This window comes from Mauremys mutica, chromosome 8 (assembly GCF_020497125.1).
Source record: "Mauremys mutica isolate MM-2020 ecotype Southern chromosome 8, ASM2049712v1, whole genome shotgun sequence".
In the NCBI taxonomy this organism is placed as follows: Eukaryota; Metazoa; Chordata; order Testudines; family Geoemydidae; genus Mauremys; species Mauremys mutica.
Window position 1 is genome coordinate 14,036,957 of NC_059079.1, and position 27,679 is coordinate 14,064,635.

A 27,679-nucleotide genomic window follows, 5' to 3' on the forward strand; every position below is an offset into this window, starting at 1 on the left:
TCTTCACTAATCTAATTCCACCAGTGGCAGTTAAGCAGTCCCCTAAGTAATTTAAACTTCCTTATTTGAAAAAATTTCATAAACACCCCCCTCTACCACCCCAGGAGTATGTGCTGGAGAACACATGAGTTATGATGTATTTCTTTGTTTGCAGTAGTAATAGGAATAGGTGTTAGCAGCCTGCCAGTTTTTAGCAGGCATTCTACTAGCAAGTAAATAAACCACTTAGACATAAATAAATTTACCTAGTCTTTCAACTTTCACAAAGCCCACAAAAATATTGCAGGTTTCAGAGGAACTACAAGCTAAAAAATTATAAATGTGGTCTCAGAAAGAGCTGTGCTGAGAAAATGATAGGCTTGGTCCGACACGAATATTACATTTGAAAAGAATACGATTCCTTTTCTTTTCTTGGCATATGATACTTTGGTTTCCTAAACCACTTTGCATACAAGACAGGGTGGTAAAATGTCACAAAGGAGGAAGAAAGAGATTAAATGATAAATAAGAGATCCGAGCTCAGGTTGTTGCTAATTTGTAGAGGCTGAAATAACTCAATTGTTTTTTGTGCAAGATGAAAATTCATATTTGAGAGAGTTGGAAAGATCTTCATGGAACATCTAATTCAGCACTCTTTAAGCAGATGGGCCCCACATTATTCCTTCCATAAATTCTTACCTAATCTTGCTTCAACACCTCAAATTATAGCACCAACTCTCTAGGCAAGTTTTTGCACTGACTCATCATTCTGTCAACCCACCAGATTTTATTGATGAAGGGCCCAATCCTGCAAGTTGCTAAGCACCTTCAATGCTCACTCACTTCAAATGAAGTTGAAGGCACTCAACACACTACTGGAGGTGCTCAGCATCTCTCAGGGTTACAGACCCTAGTGGATTTGATTATTTTTGCATCTATCACCAGTCTCCTTCACAAATCCACCATGTGGTCTTCCGGTGAACAACAGAAAGTTCTGAGAGCTTTCGGCACAATTGTGTTAAAAGTCTGTCACAAAGTGAAACTGATTAATTTTGTAAAAGCAGCAAAGAATCCTGTGGCACCTTATAGACTAACAGACGTTTTGCAGCATGAGCTTTCGTGGGTGAATACCCACTTCGTCGGATGCAAGTAGTGGAAATTTCCAGGGGCAGGTATATATAAGCAAGCAAGAAGCAAGCTAGAGATAACGAGGTTAGATCAATCAGGGAGGATGAGGCCCTGTTCTAGCAGTTGATGTGTGAAAACCAAGGGAGGAGAAACTGGTTCTGCAGTTGGCAAGCCATTCACAGTCTTTGTTTAATCCTGAGCTGATGGTGACACAGGATTCTTTGCTGCTTTTACAGAACCAGACTAACACGGCTACCCCTCTGATACCTGATTAATTTTGACCTCTTTATGACTTCACTAGAAGCTCACCCACCTCCCACTTTTCACAGGGCCAATGTGAAGAGTCGGAGAGATTAAGCGTTCAAACCTAGGTGAATTTATTTATTGAATTTATGCTCCACTGAGGACACATTTCTGCAGACCTTGTTATATGTGGCTGGCAGCACTGCTTTTCCAAGCTATGCAAACACACATGGCAGCAAGCACTTACGAAGAAACAGTCTCTTCTTCACAGCTCAAAAAGTTCTTGCTCTCTTTCAAATACGGTGCTTAAGTACCGAAGGGTGAACTTCAGCCTAATTGTCCCTGACATTGAGGTATCACTGTTGACAGAAGTTCCATTCCCCTTGCTGCTATTTAGCACCATGACCCAGTTGTGATTTAGGATCAAGGACACCCAGGGTAACTAGAGTTACAAAGCACTAGAGAATTTATTAGGGGCTTGCAATTTCTTGTGAATCCCTTTTCTTCAAACAAGATGTTCTCTACAAATAGCTCTTTGTCTAGAGTAATTATTTGGGGATTAGGAAGAGCTAATAAAACCCTGTTGGAAGGCTGGAAGAATTTGAGATGATAACAAGGTTGCAATGTGCCTGAGGGAGCAGAGACATCTTTCTGATAGCAATTTAATCAACCTTGATTAAAATAAACATCTATCTGTGCCTTGTTCAATACATTTTGATAAAAATGTACATTCTGACCGTCGGGCAACCTATTCTATCAGACCCCTGGACTGTCCGCCTACCTCGTCCACTTTTGCTCAACCCTCAGAACCAAGGAAGGCTGTGATGGTACCATATACTTGATAAACAAAATGGTGCAAGAGCTTATGAAACCAGAAAGATTAAAATCTTATTGAAATACATAGACTGGTGCTTAAACAGACACCCACAGATATGACCAGCTGATCTTGAGAGCGAATACCCCGATTTATGCCCCATGAAAACCCACTGACTTCAACTGGAATGTATGGGGAGTAACAATTAAATTAAATTAGGGACATTTGAACCAGTGTAACTATACTGATGTAGCTGTATCAGTGCAAATCCCTAATGTAGATACATTCCACTGGTATAGTATGAGGCTTGCACCAATGTGATCAGCCCCAATAAGTTATCAACTCCAATCAGTGGAGTTTCATTTTCCAGGTTGTCCATTGCATGCACGGTCTCCTTATAACAAGACATAAAAGGAACAGACACTTGGGGAACATCACTGCAGAGATCTTGGCCTCGGTCTTGCTTTATTCAACTACAACAGAGTGTACAGAATTTTCTGTAAAGCTGCAAGACTCTTGACGAAGTGTGCCCTAAATCAGGGGTCCCCAACCCCCGGTCCGCGGCCCGGTACCGGTCCACGGCCTCTTACAAACCGGGCCGCGAACCGACCCAGTGGACCTCCCGACCCGAGCCGCGGGACGAGCGCTCCCTCCGCAGGCATGACCGGTCCCTGGTCCTGAAAAGGTTGGGGACCCCTGCCCTAAATGACTATCCTTGAAGAAACAGTAATTTATCCCACAAACTCTTCTTGAAGTGCCAAAATAGGGAGGCCTACAATAAACACCACTCTGTTTATCCCTACTATTCCCAAAATGTCAAATCACTGAACTCCAGCGATTTAGTCTCATACATGCCAGATCTGAATATCACTGTAAATATTTCTATTTACCATCTATGTCTCTGGGGAGAGAAAAAAACAACCCTGTAGGTAGTGATAACCTATGGAAGCATTGGCTTGAATAATAATGGCTTGTTAGTATTATGCAACTATTTTAATGATTGTAGGTCTTACCCTGACACTAAGCCAGACAATTAAAACCTGATTAGGCTAATTTTATCTACTTTTGATACCTAGTTACTTTCATTAAGTTCAGGACTGCTCTGCGTTAAAAAAAAACATAATATAATCACAAAAGCAAATTCTGACTTTTATGTAAATCACTAAAGAAATATGCTGGCCAATCTCATTTAATCAATACAAATCCTAGCGATATTGGTTGATTTTTATATTGTTTAAACAAATCAGAGTAAACCACCTCTAATGAGATTCTAAACCTTGCTTTCAAGGAGATCTAAAATAAGACCAAGGACAATTATGCACACTTTACACACATTAAAAATGAACATATTGTAAACCCACCTTCACCAAAATGCACATAAAGAGTGAGATTCTGATACCCTTACTCCACTATTAGTTTCAATGGAATATTTATGGAGCAAGGTGCTATTTAACATGAGTAAGACTATCAGAATTGGCTCTGATCAGTTTCAGCAACACCAAGAGGATAAAAAAAATAGCTTCTAAAAGAGAAGCTTTGAAGAGATTGGTGTTTTTAAAAACTACAGAAGGGAATTCAACTGATAGAAAATACTTTGCAAAATAATTAAGTGAATTAATTTAAACCATGATTTTATGCCAATGAGTTAGGAAAACAGTACCAGTGATGCTAAAAGTGAAACATAAAAGACCTCTGACTCCTGGAGTCTCTCAATAAATACACTGTGCACATAAAATAATGAGAATATAGTGCATGTAATAAACACAAACCACAACTAAATGAAAACATGCATTTTACATTATGCAGCCTATGGCAAAGTATGCCAATTACGTATTACAAAGAGGGCTTTCTATCCTACATGCACACCATAAAGTGCAATGATGACACTGGATAGGCAGGGTTCTAGCAGACAGCAAGCTCAGACGAATTACAGTGTGAACAAAGTCCAAAGTAGGACAATGGCAGCTAACTAAAAAGCACAGTAAACTCAGGGCTTGGCTACACTTACGGTTTGCAGCGCTGGTAGTTTGCAGCGCTGGTCATCCAGCTGTGAAGGGCCAGCGCTGGTGTGTGGCCACACTCACAGCTACCTGCGCTGGTGTGTGGCCACATTTGCAGCATTTCCAGCACTGTTGGGAGTGATGCATTATGGGCAGCTATCCCAGCATTCAAGTGGCCGCAACGTGCTTTTCAAAAGAGGGGGGTGGAGTGGGGTCTAGTGTGACAGGGAGCGGGGGGAGAGAGAGAGTGGATTTTTGGAGCCAACACTGTGTGTTAGCTTCCTGACTTGAAAAATCAGAACATTTTTCCAACCCCTTAGTCTTAACTCTTAATTGCAAACAGCCTGCAGGCAACACGACTCCCCACTGTTTCCCTGCCTGCCTCTCATTTGATTGTTTACAGCCAGGTACAGATGATCACAGCAAACAGGAGCTTTGTTTGTTTTTTAGATAGCAGCAGCGGCAACGGAGGAGCTCCACAGAGCTCGTTCACAACAGGGAGGAGGATCTCATTTGATTGTTCACAGATAGATCACAGCAAACAGGAGCTGATAAGCAGCTCCGGTAGAAACGGAGCTCCGGAGGTTCACAACAAAACAAAGAGAGGCTGCATAACAAAACAAAGGGAGTAATTTAGTTAAAAGCATTCTGGGATATCTCCTTATTCCCTGGAGGCCAATAAAAGCGCTGGTGTGTGTCCACACTTGATGAGCAGCGCTGGATCACCAGCGCTGCAATCGCTACACCCCAACCCGGCCAGGTGTACAGCCAGCGCTGCAGCCAGGGAGTTGCAGCGCTGGATGTGCCTTGCAGGTGTGGACGGTTACTAATTGCAGCGCTGGAAAGCCTCTACCAGTGCTGCAACTTGCAAGTGTAGCCAAGCCCTCAGCTACTTTCCTCTGCCTCACATTGTTTGAAATGCCCCTTCAAAACATCTTAAATGACATCAAACAAGGTAGGAGATCTTACAGATTAAAATATTTTCTCCGTTCATAAGACAATATAAGAAACAGCATAACAAATGGTTATCCAGAAGCTTTTCAATTAACCAATAGAGACTTTTCCTATTGTACACTGTAACTCAGTAGGGATAGTTCAGAGCTAAATACATAAGATTGTAAAACAGACACTCCAATATCTGACTCAAATGAAAACTTAAACATCTGAGAGAGAAGGGCACTTTGTCACCTTTGCTTAAACTGTTTAGAGTGAAATGACAATAGATGCACATTATTGCTGCCACAGAAGCCTTGGTAAAGCTGGATTACAACCGAGGAAAATTAACAGTTAGTAATTACAGAATGACTTTGGAAAGGAATCTATCTATAGATCGATCTATCTAAATAGATCATTCTAATTCTAATTCTTTTCAAGTCACTTTGTGCTCTATATAAATCAGCTATATCAAAATTCCAAGAAGCCTGGATACTCTCAATTAATATTTTAAACACAGGAAAATAACCAGCACATAAAAGAGATGTATGGGGGGAAACAGTCAGTGAGAGGGGAAAAACCCACCCACTGAACTGTTGGAACCAGATCCTTAAGTAGCTTCTTGCATAAATAATTAATTCAGACTAATTTATAGAAACAATGATCATGTACTACATTGACACTAATTGTTCTAGATGGGAAGAGGGCGCTATACACTAAAAGCTGTCTCTCTGTTATTTTGGGTATGGGAACAGCAGGGGACTCTCTCTGGTCTTCCTAATTCCTCATTGATGTGTTTTAATCTCTCTCAACCAATACATGTAGAAGGATCCTGGAATTAATTCAGACAACATGGGTTCTGTTTTTACTCACAGAACTGGTTGTAGGCTTATTGAAAGAAAGTCAAGCATATTTTACTCAGAAAGTTCATCCTTTTTTTCCCTGCATGAAAATACTCTGTCACTCTGCACAAGAAAACTGGTCCGCTGCTAATATTTTATAGATAACAAATAATAAGATTATGTCCTCCTAGATAAATATGAAGAAGGGAGCAGGAGACATAATTATATCCATATTTGGAGTAAGGCTTAGTTGAGATAGACAAACTCACATTCAGTGAATGTTAAATTCTGTGAGAAATTCTTCAAGGAGAAAAGTGAAAGGATGATGATATGAAAAAATTGAAGTTTGGGGAAAGAAAGAGAAAGGGGGAAAAGAGAAGGGAAAAAGATTTATGATCATATCCTTCTCTCAGTAACATTCTCACAAATCCCACTGAAGGCAATGGAAGTTATACGAACATATCAGAGGGCAGAATCTGGCCCTTCAACTCAAGGACTCTCTGCCTGATTAAGTTTAAATTAAACTCCCTTCAAGTTGTTTCCCATGTTGCCTATCTACAGGCAGACAGCAGTCTTTTCCTCACAGTGTGCACTGCCTTCAGGGCAGCAAAGAATGAGAACCCTGAATTCCTTGCACATTAAAGGCTGGTATAAATCCACAGAGCTCCATTGAACGCAAGGCGCTAAGTCCTTCAACTCCCACTCACTTAGCACCTCCCAGGAGTGGCTCAGAACCTTGCAGAATTGGCACCTTGTTTTCAGCAAATAAAAAGGAAAACATCTGTAGAGGATGGACGTCTCCCTATTATCTGCAGGACAATCGACTTGTAAAAAATACTCCTTACAGACTGGCTGAACTACATACACATCATTTGAGGGCATATGCAAATACCTGTATTATCTATTTAGAAAGCTTCACAGCAGCAATTAATCCCTCCCTTTACACTTTGCATCTAAACCCTACACTTCCCCAAATTTGGCATGTTCAAATGTTGGGATTGTAGTTCCTTGTCTCACACTGCTATCTGTTTCTATTAACATGGCCTGGAACAGGCAGTTTGGGGGTTTTGTTTTCTATTTCTGGCTTCTATGAGAACCAGGATAGTGGAAATCTCTACAGATAAGTTGATCACATGAAATTTTCTGCCATTTTGGGTAAAACAGCTTGTGAGATTTCAGCACCATGGATCCTAAACCCTTTCCCTGCTTCACCCTTAAACCTGAACTCCAAACCATAGTCTAAAGGCTATGTCTACACTACAACTTATGTCAGCATAATTGATTGTTCTCGGGGGGTGAATAAATCACCCCTCCAGAGTGACGTAAGTTACGCCAGCATAAGCACTGGTGTGGACAGTGTTGTGTTGGTGGGAGAGCTTCTGCCGCTCGTGGGGGAACTCTGTCCCGTCTGTCTACAGCAGCTACATTAGAGAGTTTACAGCAGCGCAGATGCATCTAAATGCAATTTGGTTCTAATCACTGTCTCCTCAGCCCATCTCTAATTAAAACAACAACAACAACCTGAACTTAAATTTACCACCATTACAGATGAATGAGGTCATTTCTTACTACAGTTTGTATTAGTGTTGCCATTTCAATGTGCTTCAGATTTAAACAAGGCAGTGGAATGGTGTTGTAATTTATACAAAGGATGGATTTGCTCACAGCCACCCTAGATGTATCAGTTACTATCAACTGCAAGATTAGATTTTGTATAATACCATAAAAATCTGTGGTCAGACCCTAAAGATGAATGTCAACATTGTATTGTCTATGGTTACATTCAAATAGCTTACTATCCACCCTTAAGCGGGTAATCAGCATGAGCCACACAACTGCAAGAGAAATTGCTTTACTCAACAATAAAAGCTGTAAATATACTAGATTTCTTATATGGCACATCTCTACTGACATGTAGATTTATAGGCTAATAAACTAGTAATGATTCTGTACGCTGATTAGTTGAGATAGCCAAAAATCAGTAAAGATGGTAGCTGTTGAAAGCCATAACTCTCAGCTGCCCTATATTTCATAGGACATCTAAGATTCCACCAGATTTTTTAACACTATGTCCTACTATCTTGCAGTGGTATCTCATTGTTGGGTCTCCCTAAGCTCCTCCCTATGACACATGATCTTGTGATCGGAAAGCCCCTTTTTATGCTCTCTACCCCTTCTGATCTGTGCTGTGCATGTGTCCTGTGCAAATTGGGAAGCAAAGCAGAGTGCTGACAGGAGGGAGCAGACCCAGGTATTTGAGAGTTGCCCTCCAATAATGCAGTCTAGCGAGGGTCAAGGTGGAAAAAATGAGGTGGGAAAAAGACAACTAGAAAAATCATACAATGCTTTTTATGGGACAGAGGCATCTAAATGGCACTGAGGCGCACTACTCCGTCGTTTTGTAAATAAACAAAAGTCTGATGACTTCTTTTTCAACTATAGTACGTCTGACCAATTTATTGTCACATCCTGATTTAAAACAGAGTGCGTGACGGGATGGAGGGAGCATGCGATACTAATGAACAAAGCATTAGCTTCAGCTTCCGCCCTCCCTTGCACAAATGCTCCTGGGGAGGGCCATAAACTGGGAGACGGTGCTGGAAGAGAGCCTATGGAAGGGGAGGACTCCCCACCGGAGGACCAGAGAACGCTGCTGAAACCCAGGCTTAGGGAGAGAAGCAGTGCTGCTGGAACAACGTTCACAGTGGTGCTGCTGAAGGCAGAAACCACACATTTGGATTCCTACTACTTCAGCACCCCTAGTTCCAGCACCTTTGGAAAGACGTTTCTGTTACTCTTTTTACACTTGTGTTAACTGGTTTTGGATTTGTGTTTATGAACATTATCCTTTGAATTAAACCCTTGCTGGCTGCATTTGTGTTTTGTTTCTGCTCGTTCAGTGTACCAGTTTCCCAGAGAATAAGAAGTTTCATATTGACTAATTTGGGAGCTGCAATATTTAACATTTAAAAATGAGGCGCTGTAGGTCTCATCTCATCTCATTTGTTCACTAACACAATAAGGCTTTTGTCCTTTGATTTATTCAAGAAGTTTATAAAATGCACCACGAGGACTCTTCTCTCAGTGTAACCAGGTGGTGATCAACACCCTGGCAAATTCAGGCCCATCTTATTTAGGCACCTGTGATTTAGCAATCAACTTTGAAAAGTCTGGCCATAAACGTCTGATGCTTTTTTTAATTCTACCCAGCTCTTAGCCTTAATTATATCTTCCAGCAATGAGTTCCCTGGGTTAACTATATGTTATGTTTAAAAAGTAGTTATTTTTATCAACTTTAATTTTATTGATCTTTAGTGTCTTGGTTCATGACCCATGAGGAAGGATAAATTGGAATATCCAATTTCCCTTCATCTCTTCTCTAAACAAAACAGTCCTAATCTTTTTCGGTTTCTCTTCCTATGGCAGTGTTCCATTTTCTGTAGTCGTTTAAGAGGCTCCTCTTCAGAGTCCTTCAATTTCTGCCAATTTTTTTTAATAAGAAGATGATTCATAGTTTTCAAGTGACTAGAACTAAACATAATATTTTAGGTGAAGCCATACCTTCTACTTATATAATGGCACTATAATATTCTCACAGTATTATTTTCTATCCCATTCTGCCAGCATCCTAACATTTTGTTTGTGTGATATAAACCCCTGCCTGGTATCTTCAGAGGTTTATTTAAACATACAGAATTACGTGGAGTTTTTTACAGAAGTATATGCCTTTGTTCTTACCAAGCACTTCCCTCCCTGTTGCCAGGAAGTTTAACATCCAAGATCCTGAACGTGTTCACAGACTAAAGGGGTCTGTATTTTAAGGCTGCAAGAATAATGTTCTTTTATTGGTCACAAAGTTAGTGGTGCTTCTCACTGCCCACCTTCTCAAATTGTTCTTAGGTGTAGTTAATTTAAAACACACCCTTAGAATCATAGAAGATTAGGGTTGGAAGAGACCTCAGGGGGTCATCTAGTCCAACCCCCTGCCCCCTGCAGGGCCAACACCAACTAAATCATCCCAGCCAAGGCTTTGTCAAGCCAGGCCTTAAAAACCTCTAAGGATGGAGATTCCACCACCTCCCTAGGTAACTCATTCCAGTGCTTCACAACCCTCCTAGTGAAAAAGCTTTTCCTAATATCCAACCTAGACCTTCCCCACTGCAACCTGAGACCATTGTTCCTTGTTCTGTCATCTGCCACCACTGAGAACAGCCAAGCTCCATCCTCTTTGGAACCCCCCTTCAGATAATTGAAGGCTGCTATCAACCTCCCCCCCTCACTTCTCTTCTGCAGACTAAACAATCCCAGTTCCCTCAGCCTTTCTGCTCCCAAGTCTCAATGAAAGTCAATCTCCTTAGTTTTTCCATAGGATAAAATAAAATTAAAGTTAAAGGAAAAAGTAATATGTCACACGATCATTAACGAGAGGGGCATACATTTCAATTTCCTCACAGAAATCTACTCTTTGACTTTTGGTTTTCACTACAGCAATTAATCACCATAATTCTTCCAACTGAGGCACTGGTATAAATTTATCAGTAAATATACAGTTATATATTTAGCCCTATGTATAGGAAGGTTCCCTAGCGTATCTTTAAATAATGGCACTGCGGCTTGTGTTTTAACCTAAGACCTTTGCTATGCTCTTGCACAGGAAAACATACAGCTATTACCATGCATCATCAACCACCAATATCTTTCCTCATTCCTATTGTATTGCCTGGTAAAGTGTAAGAGCTAAATGCTTCTCTGTGGAAGAACTGCCTGCATATAATGGCAGGGCAATGGAAAGCAGCCTAGGCAATGGTCACTGTTGTCCTAATTCCATACCTATCTTTCACATGTTCAGGAGTGCTTGACTGAAGGCGTGGAAACTCAAGCTAACACCTGACTGTTTGCTGAGATATGAGCAACATTTTAATATCCACCACAGGATCACATCTCTGTTCCTCCTGCATGTATAGAAATAAATATGTTGGAAAATAAACATGTTTCTGAATAACAAAATATATTTGAAATAAAGGGTATCCCGTCAATTACCATAAATATCTCATATCACATAATTCAGCAGACTCAGGACAAGATTTTTCAGTCTCATCTACAATGGAGAATTGAGCCATTTCAAGGTACAATGGATCAACAGTAATTCTCTAATACAAGATCACAAGGACTATTTGGCATGTATAAATCGCAAGACCAGGCTAACAAAATTTTCTCTTATCTGTAAACACGTCTCTGTCCAGTCTGAAGGGCCACTTAAAAAAATACTTGTAGCCAAGTGCAATAACTGAAAACTTCTGAGATAGCTGATCCCATCTGGGATGGTTCTCGGGGCACTCTGTACTAAGAGTCACCTTGTTATCCCCTGCCTCCAGCAAGAGGGAATCTCTCTTGGGATAACTGGGGGGTCAGCTCCCAACCACCACCAGCCTTTCAGCCACTCAAGCTCTTTCCTCTTGGCTATGCCAGCCTTAACTTTGCCTTGCAAAGGTTAACAATCGGTGCACTTCAATCCCCAAACCCCACTGAACTGTTCCCCTGTGATATCTAGCCCCAGACACTGGCTAATCACAGAAATCCCAGATCCTCTGCACCCAAATGTGCAATGTACCCCAATTTACCAGTTTGACCTTAACCACCACTCCCATAAAATGCACAGTACTGTACTTGTGAGCACTTCTGAAAAAAAAAGAAGTAGGTTTATATTTAAGAAAGAATAAAGATTTAATTAGAAATGAGAGAAAGTGATGGACATAAGTGGTTACAATACAAAACCTGCGTCTACACTTAGCAATAGTTGCCTTTCCTATATTATAAAGTAGGTTTTCCCCCTAAATTTCAGTCTGTTCCGGAGCTGGCTGGTTTCACAAAAAACAGGATGCATATAGTCATGAAGGTCCCCTGGTTCTTAAGAGGTTTCCACAGTGAGTGAATACACGCTGGGTATGTCTACACTACGAAATTAGGTCAAATTTATAGAAGTCTGGTTTTTAGAAATCGTTTTTATACCGTCAATTGTGTGTGTCCCCACACAAAATGCTCTAAGTGCATTAAGTCGGCAGACTGCATCCACAGTACCGAGGCTAGCGTCGACTTCTGGAGCGTTGCACTGTGGGTAGTTGTGGGTAGCTATCCCACAGTTCCTGCAGTCTCTGCTGCCGATTGGGATTCTGGGTTGAGATCCCAATGCCTGATGGGGCAAAAGCAGTGTTGCGGGTGGTTCTGGGTACATGTCGTCAGGCCCCCCTCTCCCTCCGTCCCTCCCTCCCTCCATGAAAGCAATGGCAGACAATCGTTTCGCGCCATTTTTCCTGGGTTACCTGAGCAGACGCCATACCACGGCAAGCACAGAGCCTGCTCAGCTCACCGTCAGTCTCCTGGGTGCTGGCAGATGTGGGACTGCATTGCTACACAGCAGCAGCTCATTGCCTTTTGGCAGCAGACGGTGCATTACGATTGGTAGCCATCGTTGTTATATTCCTGGGTGCTTTTAGCCGACCTCAGTGAGATCGGTCAGGGGTGCCTGGGCAGACATGGGAGTGACTCAGCCAGGTCATTCCCATCTTCTGCCGAGCACCCAGGAGATGACTATGGCTAGCACTCCTACTGCACCATCTTCTGGCAAGCACCCAGGAGATGATGATGGCTACCAATCGTAATGCACCATCTTCTGCCAAGCACCCAGGAGATGAGGATGGCTTGCAGTCATACTGCACCGTCTGCTGCCAGCCTAAGATGTAAAAGATAGGTGGATCAAAACAAGAAATTGACCCGATTTGTTTTGTGAAATCAACAGCCTGCTAAACCCAGGGTTTTGAGTTCAATCCTTGAAGGGGCCATTCTGTGTGACAGTTGTTTGTGTTTCTCCTTGATGCAAAGCCACCCCTGTTGATTTTAGTTCCCGGTAAGCCATGTCATCAGACGCCCCTCCCTCCGTCAGAGCAACAGCAGACAACTGTTTCGCGCAAAACCAGGCGAGGAGGCGACGGCAGCACGGTGATGAGAGGGACATGGTCATAGACTTCTCACAAAGTACGGGCCGGGCAATGTGCCCCGGCAATGTGCACTTCATTCTGATGAGCTCTGCAAACACGCTGGCCAAACAGGAAATGAAATTCAAAAGTTCGCGGGCCTTTTCCTGTCTACCTGGCCAGTGCATCTGAGTTGAGAGCGCTGTCCAGAGCGGTCACAATGGAGCACTCTGGGATAGCTCCCGGAGACCAATACCGTCGAATTGCGTCCACACTATCCCAAATTCGACCCAGTAAGGCCGATTTCAGTGCTAATCCCCTCGGCGGAGGTGGAGTAAAGAAATCAATTTAAAGAGCCCTTAAAGTAAAAAAAAAAAAGGGCTTCGTTGTTTGGACGGGTCCAGGGTTAAATCGAGGTAACGCTGCTAAATTCAATCTAAAGTTGTAGTGTAGACCAGGCCTCTGTTACAGTGAAATAATCTTTTGTCTTTATTCAGAGTCAGGGCGATCTCCTGCCCCGTCCTGTTCCTTTTCCCCTTCAAGTGGTTGCAATCCTCTGCAACTGTCTTTGATGGTTTTCCATGAACTGTTCTGGGATGTGGTAAGGGCAGACAACATATCCTTGCACTACCTCACTGGCTGACTAGGGAGAGGTGACAACTCTGCCTTGCTGAAATGGGTCACCACTGAGACATGTTACCCCTGGTGACTAATTTTTACTCCAAGTCTATAAAGCATATTTTCAGTATAAATAAATTATTCCTTAAACATTACCTGTATACACATCTCACAATGATTACGAGTCTTGACAAGTTATGAACTTTCTATAGATACCTTACATGTTACTCTTTGTGGACAAATATCCTGTCAGACGTGTTTGGTGCAGTGAGTTTGTCAGGCCTGAGGTGAGAATTGTTTGCAAAGCATAAGGGCCCCTTTACCTAGGGATCTTTGTGTCAGACCATCTTTTAAAGGTGAGCTGCAGAGGCTTTTTCCTTGACATGGCCTCAGTTGAGGATCTTAGGTTTCAATTTTCCTCCTGTCACCACTGACATTACTAGTCCTAAAAAGGTGCATACTTTGCAGTCTTCATACTACTATTGGTGTTGATATTATCATCACCGATAGCAGGGATTGACATACACAACCTAAGAGACTGACTTCTTAGTACAAAACTGATCTTAAACAACATGATTTTAAAATAACATTAACTAGTAATTTTTAAGAACATACATGCATTTGTCAGTGATTTGGTTTCTCCATCAGTTTTACGTGTATATTTTAAGTGCATTTCAATTTAACTTAAAGAGTCAGTCAAAATGTAGCTCATGTCACAGGAACTGTCATCATCAAAGTGGTCTTTATTAATTTCCCCCCTCTCCATCCCGGGGCTTTGACCAAATCCTTTTTTTATCTTCACTTTTCAAAAAGAAAATCCTTCACCTTGCAGAACCACAGGGGGTAAGAACCTAGTGCCTCGATCACTTAACCGTTTATAAAGGATGTCAGCAACATCAATGATCTACCCCACTCTTGAGGCTTTTCCCTCTACTTCATTTGTCGTTTGCTGTCAGCAGCACCTTTTCCTCAATCAAGAAGAAAGATGAACAACTGCCTTTGTAGTCAGTTTCAATTCTACTCCATAGATCAACTAACTAAGAGGGCCATAGCATGGTATAATTTGCATCTTTCATCAGAAGTCTGAGTGTATCTGACGGCTAACTTTCTGCAGCTTAAAGTGATCTTAATCCATGCCTGAACTTCATCTTTCAGTGGAAATGTAGACCGAACAAAATATTGTAATGCCTAGCCTATAATAAAAATTGTATTTAGATTATTATTAGCTACAGAAGCCCCTGCTCTTTATGAAAGGTAATAAATATGGGCTGGCAAAATAATTCTAAAATGAAGATGAAGCATATAATTTTGATGCATACAGTATTATCAATAAAAGAGTAAAAGGAAATCCCATATAAATGTGGCTCATTAGTATTAGTTGTAAAATAGAGATCATTTTTAATTTTGAACTGGTTTGTGTTATAATTCCTGATCAACAGATTTTTTTTTAAATTATCCCAAAGCAGTTTCATATGAAATCAAAACATCAGATATTTTACAGGTATTACTGTAATGCAGAATTTAGACTAGGTTGGGTATCACATTTAATCACTAGTGTTGTGTCAGTTAAAGATGCTTAGAAATATATTTATTTCAAAATAATAGTTATTAATGCTTTGATATGAAATTGATTAAAAAAAGAATAAGAAGTGAAATTTTACACATCAGTACATTTCATTTGGTCTCTGTTCAGTGACAGAATTCAATATGACATATCTCAGAGTGACAGCATCATGCTGGAACTGCCACCCGAGGGGCTTATACATCTTTACATTTCTCACAAAAGTGAAATTGAGTGACAGCTAAGTAAAATGCAGCTTTTAACTCAAGATGGTAGATCAGAAAGTCAATGAAAACATTCATAGTTTGTTTAGGCCATTTGGTGATGAATCTTCCCATAAAAACAGCTGCAACTTCTCAACTAACAAAACACTTTAAGCAGGTAACACAACACGTAAAAATAGAGAGGGATGCCTCTACTGAGGATAAAATGATTTAAAAAGCAATAGAAGTTCCATTGATATCATTTAATAAAGTGGTATAGCATTTTCCTAGAACTATGATTCTGTAACATTGATGTTGTGTATCTACCTGTCACTGACTTACTCATAAGAACACGGAACGTGGTAATATACAATCAGCAGAAACTGCCTAGAGACATCTTGCCTGAGAAAACTCATCTAAACAGTTTTTTACTTTTTCTTTATAAATCTAATGCTCTTAAGGTAAGTGATAACCACGAAAGCCTAAATCTGGCCACACTACCCACAACATCCTCCAGGTTTAGAAGGCTTATATCCCCCATAAATACAGTACCAGAAGGAAACAAGGGCCTTCTCAAATCAAATATTAAAATTATGAAAGATATTGTATTGCTTTGCTGTGCAGTGTTAAATAGCTATTGTCATTTCTTGAGGTAGCAGCATTCCACTGGTAGTTGATTGCTTCATTATATTTGTATTTGCTAAACATGTGCCCATCACTCATGCCTTTAGGGGCATTTACATATTTGAAACATAGCTTTAAATAAAATACATACTGCTTACAATAGGCAGCATACACAGATAATTTCTAGACAGTACATTGTGAATCTATGTGTAAAGCACTTTGGGTCACAGGATCCAAGAGACAGAAGTAAGTTATTCTCTAGTCCATCCCCAAGGATCACTATGTGAGATTTGGTACAGCCTCTCTATTCATTCTCTATTTTGGTCTGCCAGGAATTCTTCCAGTAACGGGGAATTAAAAAATCTACATCAGCACTCCAGTTTATTCCACTGGATTCAGGTCTGCAAAAATATGAAGACTCACAATATATCAGTGTACTCCACCCTTACCAAGCTGCTGCTGATGAAAATACAAAGATTTTATTTGTGATGTTCCATACTGGCAAGTGAAAATAAATTCCCCTCCTACTGCTTTGTATTTATAGGTCAAACCTCCTATGTTACCCCCTATGATAAGTTAATTTGAAGAGATGAGAGATAATGTATCTTATCTTTTCAGCATACTTTATAGCTTTCTAAAAAGACTGTCATTTTGTTGCCTTCTTTGAATTCTCTCTAGTTTACCATTTATTTAAAGAATGAGAATTAAAATAGAATGTAGCACTCCAACCAAAAACTTCGCTATGATGAATGAATACAACAAATCACCTTACTGAACCTACAATATAACATTTTATTTTACAGATCTCCACGGTGCCATCAACACCCCCTCCCCTTGATTGTTCCAACTCCCTTTGTTCCTTGTCTTTCATCTTCTCTATTCCCAGAGACTTCAACTGTCACTGCCTTTTGTCGATATAAAGCTTATTGCTTGTAGGAATGATCTAGCTAGATCTAGCACAAGTCTTCCTCAATTTTCTATGCCTTGGAGAGGTTATAATTTATATAGTGGCTTCCTAGTACTACTCTGCAGGGCAATATCTCTAATACCAAAACAAAGGAAACAAAATGTATTTTCCAGGTCAGTCTCAACATTAACAAGATCAGGAGAGAGCATCAAGTGAAACACAGCCTCACTCAAAACATACTCAGAGGGCCCAGGACTGCAATTCTCATGATGCCATAATAGGTCTCATCTACTGGTTCTTATATATGGAGCCTAAATGTTACAGTGACAGATGCTGTTACACCCTGAAACCCCAATATTCACCAATGTCATGTAATTAGGATATGTCTTATACAAAGTATGCCCTGTGAGGTGTCATTCTACAAGTCTTGATCTGCTAGACAGTAATATATCGCTGGATTGTATGTGCTATCATTGTGTGCGAAGTTATGAAGTTTGGCTATGTATGTGTTGCTGAAACATGTCCTGAGGTTGAAAACACCCACAAGCAGCCTTTCAGGTTCGACAATAAAAAGGCCAAACAATGTTAATGGCTTATTGAGGAAATGCACACAAGCACAGATTAGCTCAGGATCTGTGTAGAACAGAAACCTCTCAGAGATAGTACTACACAATGGGAACAGGACACAGCGAAAGAGCTTTCCAGCAAGTGGGGAGAAGATATAAAAGGGGGAAAATGACATTATGGGGGGGGGTCTTCACTCTCCCTACAAGAGCACACCTGGAAACACCTGAGGAACAAAGACTGAACTGTGGGAAGTGATGGTCTCAGGCTAGAAGGATTTTTAGCCTGTGTATGAAAACTTGGGAAAGCCAAGGCAACTTGTGCCTTAAGAATCTGCCAGCCTGTTTCACTATCTATTGTGTTAAGCTCAGTTTGTGTTTTTTTGTTTATTTACTAAGGTGATCTGTTTTGTTCTGTTTGTTATCTCTTATAACCACTAAAAATTTGCCTTTTATAGTTAATGCATTTGTTTTGTTTATCCTTAAACCCAGTTTGTGCAATTTCTAACTAGGAGGGCAAGAAGTTGTGCATCTCTCTCTTCACATTGAGGGAGAGGGCGTTGTGCAGATTTTTCTATACAGCGCAAGACAATATACCTTTGGGTCTGCACTCCAAGGGAGGTGGGCACCTGAATGTTGGGGCAAGTCCCTTAATCTGAGCCTTCCCAGAGCTGAGCTCAGTGTCTGTGTCTTTCTGCAGCTGGGTGTGGCCCTGCCTGCCAGGGCTGTCTCCAGGCACCAGCGCAATAAGCAGCTGCTTGGGGCAGCCAATGGTGAGGGGTGGCACGTCCAGGTCTTCGGCGGCAATTCGGCGGCAGATCCCTCACTCCCACTTGGAGCAAAGGACCAGCCGCCGAATTCTGAAGGTAGAGCTGCAGATCGCGGCTTTTTTTTTGCTGCTTGGGGCGGCAAAAACCCTGGAGCCGGCCCTGCTGCCTGCGTGTGCGCTAGAGGAGGCTGAAGAGCCTGGCTCAGCAAGAGAGGTTAAAGGGGGCCCAGGCTGGCGGAACAAGCAGGCTCAGTGATATCTCAGTACATCAGGTGGCACCTTGAAGAGGGCAACCCGTCACAGATGCATTCGAAATCCATACATAGAAATAAGAATAATGTGATGCTAGTTATAACTTTTTTAAAATGTTCACTTCTTATTTCAGTTCAATTTCCTACCATTAGACACAATGTTCAAAGGTGATGAACGGCTGTGGGTAAACTGTGACTCAGTTTACAATGGTGTTAAAGCATAGCTGTTGCTACCACAGAGAGGTGCTAAAATTATTCCCCTCATGAATTCAATAGGAGAAATCATCAGAAGAATGTGTTCTGCTCAGTTACTTCCAATTCTCTAATATCTTATCGGGTCCTTGTTGCCAAGAGCAGGTTTTTTTTAAATTAGGGATATAGTAGTATTTAGCATTTGTTAATAGCTGTCAGTACAACCGGAACTGGACAGAACATAGAGGAAGACACTGACTCTTCTCACAGGACCCTACAGTCTAACTGGAAATTCTACACAAGAGAAACAGTACCCCTGGATGACCCAATGGAAGTTATAAAAGGGCACTGAAGAGTTTGCTTGATTTAAAATCAGTGGGTTAATACTGCTAGGCTTGATGGGGAGCATGTTATTTAAGAATTTGAACCAAGAAGTCATGTCAAGGCAGTGAGTTTCAGGCTAGCTGTCACCAAGGAAAAAGGCTTGGAAGGAAAATACAAAGGGAATGGTTAGCTAGGAGGACTTGAGTGGAATGAAGGGAGCACGAATGGGATAACAGAAGAGATTTAGGCAGAGACAGAGTTATGTAGGGTGTTTAGACTACATGACTATGAGAATCTTGAACTGAATACAGGAGGGAGGGGAAGTTGGTGAAGAGATTCAAAGATTGGACTAACAGAGGTAGGAGGGTGGGAAGATGGTTTTAGGGAGCCAGGAAGGACAGCAAGATCAGATTGCAGTAGTCAAGTTGTGGGACAATCAATGGATGGGAATGCATTTTAGCACTAGAATGAAAAGGATGGAGATTTCAGATGTAGAGAATGAAATAACAGGAGTTGGTGGCCACATGGATATGAGATAATAATAGGAGAGAATATATAGTCAAACTGAATTTGGGTAGAACTGGAACATTCAGGAACAGATCATGGAAAGACAGACAGAAAGAAACACAAGACTGAATAGAAAAGGTGAGATATATTTGACAGCAATTTGACAGGGGAAGGAAGTTATCAACATAGACGTATGTTGGTTGAACTTGAAGCCATGAGAACAGATGAGGGCAGCCAAGGCCAAAGCATAGAGGGAAAAGTGAAGATGATGAGAGACAGAATCATCTATCCAGATTCTTTTGAGAAAAGCTGACTCAAGACAGGATCCTGAACCACTGAAATCAATGTGAGCAGGGGCAGGATGCCACCACAGGAAGCACCAAAAGGACAATCAGAGACACAAAAGACCCACGGAAACCCAGGGAAGCAAAGAGAGAATAAGGACTGATAAGGTGAGCCAGAGGCAAAGGGAGAATAAGAAGAGAAAAGTAGACCTTGAACGTGGCCCGCAATAGCTCACTAATGATCTTGATAAAGCAGTTTTGGTAGAGTTGGTGGGAAAAATACAAACTGTAGGAGATCCAAGAAAAAATTAGGAGAGAGGAAATCAAGGCAGCTGTAACAGACAGTTCACTGTAGTACATATCCCTTAATGAAAGTTATATATTGCTGTGCCTGAAAATAATATACTGCTGTGTTTGGCCTGCAGTATTTAAGTCCTGAACTCAATAATCACATAAGGTATTTTTCTTGTAATTACAAAATGCTTCTTCCAATAATCTCAAAATGGTGTTGGCTCTTTGTCACATGAGTGCTGAGCCACACTAACAGCTGCCTTGAACTATTGTAGGGTTGCTCACATATCCTCATTTTCTATTCCAAGCCATTGCTATTGCTATGTACCTCTAGCCCCCTGAAAAGACAGTGAACTGCATTCCAAAAGCATCACAAATATACAGAGAGAGCAGCTGAGATGAGATACAAATCTGATGCCAAAGGGCGGCAAATTAAATAAGCCAAACCAATTAAATTGGGGGGACATAAGAAATAATGAGAGACAACTAACTCAGGATGCTTCATTTCAGGTCCCTTCTCCACAGGAGCGACTATCACTTTTAATTCTCACCAAGGGAGGAATACTTACTTATGTTATCTACTTGCAAAGGCAAAACCATGAAGATTTAACAGCCCCTGTACTGGAGAATTCCTTTGCCTGTGAATTTGCAAAGAAGATTCCTAAATCCCAAAACTACTGATGAGGTTTTTCAGGAACAGTAGATGTAGACTTAAATGAGGAAGCCCCTAGAGAAAGGACTAGTAAAGCTCCTAACATTCATGTTTATTTATTCTTCAGAGTCATATTTTTTTTTAAAAAGATGTTATCCCATCTAGCAGGTACCCATCCAATGCTCTGGTTGCCCTGACAAAAAATTAACAATATGAAGTCATTCCCTCTCATCTAACAGACTCCTCACTCCATCAAAAATAAATTACTAGCTAAACCCAGGATAAAAATTCAATCTGTAAAGACATACTCCCCGCCTTAAGCCACACACCTCTCAGACACCTTGTAGAAAAGGTAGGATTTGCAGCATGACAGGAAAATAAAAAAAAACAACCCTGCCAGCTTCTCCCATCTGTTTGGTGCAAGGAAGCCCCAGGCTGAGGACCTCTTCTCTCTTTAACAGCAATGGTGTGACACAAGCAGTAGTGTGGCACAGAGACATATGGATACCTACGTTTGAAACCATTGAGGACATTTACATAGAGATTATAAAAAAAATCCATCACAAAGATTTTTGAGGGCTTATGGATTGATACAAAAATGTCTGTCATCCCACCCAAAATCATAGCATTTGTAATTTTCTAACAAAACAAATCAAAACTAAAATTCTTTGTTTTGGTCAGAATTGAATGGAAGCAAAAGGAAAATTACTTGCTTTTTCGTCTTTGGAGCAATAGGTCCAAGGGGGAATAATAACAACTTGAGTGCTGAAAGAGATTTCTTTTTCATTCCATTTGATTCCAGCTGAAAAGGATTTTTTTTCATTGAGAAGTGATTCAAAATAAACTTTTTATTTCTGAATGTTGTTGAAAATTAGATTGGAAAATTCAGTGAAAAAGTTGGAAGAAAATGAATTTTTTTTAACAAAACAAAAAAAACAAACCCAGTTTCATTTGAAATTTTTTCATGGAAAAAAAATTCCCTTTTCTTGACCAGCCCTACTTTAACGGTTAAAACAAGTACCTCCAATTCTACCCAGAAACTGACAGCTAACCTGTGCAGCTCCCAAAACACCAACACTCCTGACATTCAACTTTACTCAATACATGGGCTGGCGTCTTCAGCACCAAGTTCAGTTTCCAGTTAGTCTCAAGCCGCAACCCCATCCACAGCACATTGCAGCAGCCTATTTTTCAGAGAGGGCAAAACCAAGGATAAGTGTGGAGGACAAAGCCAAGGATATGTCTGCATACAACTGAAACAATTCACTCGCCACACAAAAACGCAGATGGAAAACTGCCTTCTTGGCTTGCAAATCAAGAAACAGTTTGGGTCTGGGGAAGACCTAAGCTACAAATCTTAATGACACACAATAGATTCACTCCTTCAGTCAGGTGTGTCAATAAAACACTTCCCAACAGAGTTCTGCAATATGATCCAAACCCGACAGGACCCGATAACAAGCACCAGGTCCAGGCCAGGTCGGGTGGGAGACAATCGGGCTAGGGTCGGCTTGGATCAGTTCTCCTCCTCCTGCCTGTGGGGTTGGTGCAGGAGTGGCTGCATGACCTGCTCCTGCGGGCCACCGCCACCTTGCTGTGCTTTGCATGCTACAGGGCCGAGGAGTGAAATCGCCTCTCATTCTGCAGGCAGCACACACGCAGTGCAGCGGGGGGCTCGCATTGCTGTTGCACCAACCCCAAGAGCAGTAGGAAGAATGCCGAACCTAGGGTCAGGAGGCAGCAGCGTTGGTGAATCAGGTTTAGGGAGAAATGTTGGTGTTGGGTCAGGTCAGAAAACAACTCGACCCTCTCAGGCTCAAGTCGAATGGGCTTGGGTCAAATCGGGCCTCGCCTTTCTAATTCTGTTGGCTGCTTCCTCCAACCTATTGATGTCTGATATACCAAATGGAACGTCAGTCCACCAGACCTCGCTGATGCCCCATTCTCTAGCAGACACTAGATCACCCATTCCACTGGGGACATAAGGCCAGGTCCCCAGGTGAGGAGAGTATCTCCACTCACTTCTGTGGTTTACACTTGCTAAGAAAATGGCCCCCAGAGCCGAAAACTTACCCAAAGTGAACATGTCCCATTTCTTCTTACATTCACATTGAGCAGAGGGAAGGACAGCAGGAAATGCTGCTGCTCCCTTGACAAGCAAACCTTCAGTTCTGATGAACGAATTCCCATACTTAAGTGGCAGTGTTCAGATGCAATATATCCAAAACTGACAATAAATAACTTTACATAGGTAAAATTATCACTCTCAACTCTGGAAAAGTATAGTATTAAGAAGTGTTTGATATACTTGATGCTGCAAGTAGATTTCTAAATAGTTTGGGGACATACCAGAAATTACAGATGAGCTAGTATGTCTGATTTTAAATTCAGCGTAACAACTTTTCTCCAGGCAAAGCAAGTCATCAATATGAAACTGTCAGAAGTTTTTTAAAACCCAACTAGGTATACCCTAAATCTGCCACATATCTGAAGAAGAAAAGAAAAAACTACCTCAGGAATTTCAGCTGAAGTGATTTTGTTTGTTTGCTTGTTTTTTACAGAAATTTTGTTATAGAAGTGGCTGAAGTTCATCCTAAATTTGCTCTTAATCTGGTTTGGTTCAGCTGTCATTATTATAGTTCAAATTTTGCAAATGTCCATTACACATAGCAGGTAAGTGGGTAATTAGACACAGCCCAGCAGTTATATTTTGAAGAGACATTGTCAACTTCAAATCTAATCAATTTTAAAAAATGGATTAAAAGCAATTCAGGTGCTACAATTGTCCCTGAGTCCCCATGCCATTTTCCTGGGTTTTACCATCACATTTCCCTAATTTTCACAAAGTTTTTCCCTCCCCTGGTGTTGTGTTGAAAAGTTCACACAAATAACAGGGAAAATAAGACTAGCTAAGGTTTCAGTCCCGCAGCTGGATCCACATGGAAATTCATATTGGGAAAAGTGCAAACAACTAGAGTTCAAGTGCTACCAAATGGACAAAGAAAACAAATTACTAAAAAAATGAGAACGTTTGTTATTCTAATCTATTTCAATTTCATAATCTCAGGGTATTACCTATAACAATGATAGGTACAACATTTTCAGGACGATTGTGTCTCTTTAACAGGGACTGAGACAAATATTGGATTAAGGAAAGAATGCATATAATGGTTTATTTTACACCAATTGAGAATGAGCATGAATATATGGTAGCAAAATATTTACGATGGCATAGGAAAAGCCACATTTCAACAGCACAAATATTGACAAATTCTGACAGAACCATCCACCCAGCAATCCCATCCTCTCTCTTTGGAATTTCTGGTTTCATAACCATTTGCATTGAATATTCTGTATCTCTTCTTTACTAGTACTCCATTAGGTCCATATGTGCTTAGTCACCACCAAATATAAATTGCGGTACATCTTCTCTTCCAAAACATTGTGATGTAGGGCTTCCTTTTTACTGGCACATGTTTGATTGGGCTTTTAATGACTCCAGTACACTATTTCCATGTATGCATACATATTGCTTTATAATGTTGGGCCAGTGATCATCAAATTCAGTTAGTCTATTTCCATTATTGTAATTCTTTCCCTCACACATGATCACAAAATCAATTTTTAGGCTATTTGAATCCAATCTCCTTATTGTTCATCATACACCCATCTAGAATTCAGTCCATTCCACCTCTTCTATCACATATTCTGCATCCCTATCAATTACATTAACCCTAGATATTTAAGAATGTTTTTCTCCTCCAACAGTTTCATGATATTGCTGCAGTTTGTGGGATTATTTTGTATCAATGGTGCTATTCATGCAATCGTTCCCTAAAGCCAGGCTTAGAAATTTGCACTGAAACTATTAAGAAGTCGTCCTGAGCAAATGTAATATGGAATCTCCAAGTAACATTAAAAAGTTAAACCTTCTCGTCAAATGAGAATGAAGTTCAAAAGCAAGAATCCCAACACTCACTCTATGAATGCTCATGTAAAAATCACATTTTACTGAACTGGGCAGTATTATTATAAGCAATCATGGTTGTAATTTTGCTATCTGTACTATAACAGCTATATACACTTTGCATGGGAAAGAACAATGGGCATTTTTATAGAAAGGTAAAAGATGCCAAGATAAATGTAATGAATAATGTATGTTCCTTTTAAAGAAATATTTGGAAGATCCAGTGTGTATCATATTTGAAGTCACATGCATACACTTTTACAGAATAAATCTGTTTTGTTGTTGGGGGCCATATTTCTTTTTGGACTTGAGGTGCCTCTCTGAGATGCCAACAGAACCAATTCGGTTTCAGATGTCTTCAGTATAAAATACCATTCAGTCAACAGAACACTCCAATAGGAGCTTAGATGCAGCTGAGAGACTTCGCGTGTCTAGTCAAAATTGGGACTTGGATGACAGTTGGGTGAGACCCAGTATCAACAATAATACGTGTGGGTTTGGTGAAAGCAACCGGAAAAGCTGGTTGAAATTCTATCAGCTCTTTCCACTAAGAGGAGAATGCCCATCATCTGTTATTCGGGCTTTTAAACTGAGGCTCATGTTAGATACTCTGCTGCTCCTAAGTGACCCATTAGCTGTGGCCAAGAATGTTTTTCCACATTTGCTTGGCCAGAAAGTTGCAACCTTTCTTTCACATACAGGCCTTACCACAGGTACCCATGTCATAGACTCCTTGAAATGAGCATTAATGCACTACCTGGAACAGCTCCTCAAGAGCACTCAAAAACTTCAGTAACTGTAGATACTTCCTTAGTCTGTCAGTTACACTGGCTTCCAAAGGATTTTCTAGTGATGTTTATGTGTTTGCTTTGAACTATAAATACCCAAATTGGGATCTGGCTATTTATGAGGCAATCTTTGTTAGAATATGCAAGCACATTACATGTCTGATGGCCATCTTTTTGACCGATACTGTGAACTGACTCTGGGAACTGCAGAGTGTCTACAGCTTGAGCTAGAGAGCCAACTCTCAAAGTGAAATATGTAAGTGACCAATATCCTCTGTGAATTGGATACAGAGGGGGCCACACAATACACGTTGGCCAGTGGGTTACACAGGCATTATGGGAAAATGTCTTTCTTGTGACAACATTAAACAAGACCTGACCCAATTTTTCATCTCTTTACACAGGAAATTTCCAGGAAAAGTTGAGATACAGGATTAGTTGCTCTCATTACCAGGTAACCAACAACATGTGTGATCACTATAAACAAACATACAATACTGCAAAAACCACAGAAACAAGAAATGTAGAATCCAGTCAAAACATGGAGATCCTGGTCATTCTTGTTATATTGTAGCCCATCAGGTCAGAAAAGCCTGAAATTTTAATTTTCTGCATCTATAATGTTTACATTTTAACCCAATGATTTGTGAGAAACCTTTTTTTATTCTCTGTAGTTATCCATTACTTTCACCAAAATTACAAAAAAAAGTGAGTCTAATGGCATTTAATTGGAACAAAAGCTCTAGTAGAAGTAAAATAAAAAACTACATATCAGCACTAACATGACCAATATTAAACACTAAATTTACATTCTTTATTGATTTAAGCTACTATGCCAGTTAGCCTCACATTTCTATAACTGTTTGAATGGGTGGCCAGTCTTGAAACATAAAAACATTCAAATGAAGATATAGAAAAGAGTACATTTAAAAAATTATTCTGCAATGCGGAAATGTCATTGTAGTGTTTTAAAAATACACAACAAATGTCTTTCTCAAGCATGCACTTTCTATGAAAATATTTAGTACCTAACACGAAAGATAAATTACAATAACGTCTTTTAACAGTTTTGTTATTTCTGGAAATAACATCTGCCCTGATTTCAGTGGAATTACTTCAGATTTACTTCAGTGTAAATGAGAGAATTTGGCCAACTGGACTTAGTCAATTAATCTAGCTGTACATTTTGGTATGTGTTAGTTCCACTGAAGTACTACTGACCTCAGTATTTAGTTCCATCTTCTTAGTTTTGTAAATGACTTTAAGCAATTACTGGTAATTGTTTTGTTAATATGCAACCCTACCAAAGAAACATCAGCTGTGGGCATTCAGAACATTCTGACCAGCATTTCAGATGGGACCTAGGTATGCTACACACAGAAGAAGACATTCTGATAAATATATTAACAAATCAATTTGGAGTGTGATTTAGCTGCATCATTTTGATCTACAGAGGTAGGATTTAGCTAACAAAAGAAATCTTTGCTCTCTTAGCACTAACTTCACAGAGAAAAATCAAGAGTGAAGATGCTTGTTATTTAGGCAGTTTTTACTTAGGATGCATCCATTTCACCATCTCACTAAATGTTTCCAATTTGCAGGTTATATTTTCCACGTAACTGGCAAAACAAATGGAAGCTGTCAAGAATAGCTGTTTGAACGACATGTCAATGTGCCTCTTTCCCGCTGATCTATCCTACTATATTGGCAAGGAACTTTTATTCCCAGAGGAAGCTACAATTGTTTTTCAGTGCATATGTTCCAGCTACTAAGAACAAAGTTCAAGCTGTTTTTCCATTGTTGTTATTGCACTCACCTTCTAGTAATTCATATGAGGTGTCACTGTTCATACAGCACTTGTTAAGTTAAAAAAATGGTGTGATTAGATGACTTCTAACCGTATACAAAGTGTTTCACTTCTATGGCATGCTTTAATTGCATACGGCCAATCTAAACCTAGCTTCTCTGTATGGTAGTGTTAACACTACAAAGTCAGGGAACTGGCATACAACATTACAAACAAAGTGTTCAGATACTGTAATAGCAGTGTCTGGTTACAGATCTCTGTTACATGACAGGAGTAACTTTAACAACCCTATTCCAGGACTTATGACTGGGACCTATCGATCTAAGGTATTTATATGGCCCTGTTACCATAGTATCTGAGCACCTCACAATACTCCTTTGAGAAAGGGAAGTACTATTATCCCTGCTTTACAGCTGGGAAACTGAGGCACACACAGTCCAAGTGACTTGATCAGGGTCACG

At 40.4% G+C, this 27,679-nt stretch overlaps 1 protein-coding gene and 1 long non-coding RNA gene across 2 annotated transcripts in view; one reads left to right on the plus strand and one right to left on the minus strand.

The window, feature by feature from the left end:
- DAB1 (DAB adaptor protein 1) overlaps window positions 1–27,679 on the minus strand; it is a 418,072-nt gene that overhangs the window by 116,744 nt on the left and 273,649 nt on the right. The window lies entirely within an intron of this gene.
- On the plus strand, window positions 5,029–27,576 carry LOC123376308. The gene is made up of 3 exons (XR_006581753.1): window positions 5,029–5,119; window positions 25,816–25,865; window positions 27,013–27,576. It is a non-coding gene; the product is annotated as an uncharacterized LOC123376308 (long non-coding RNA).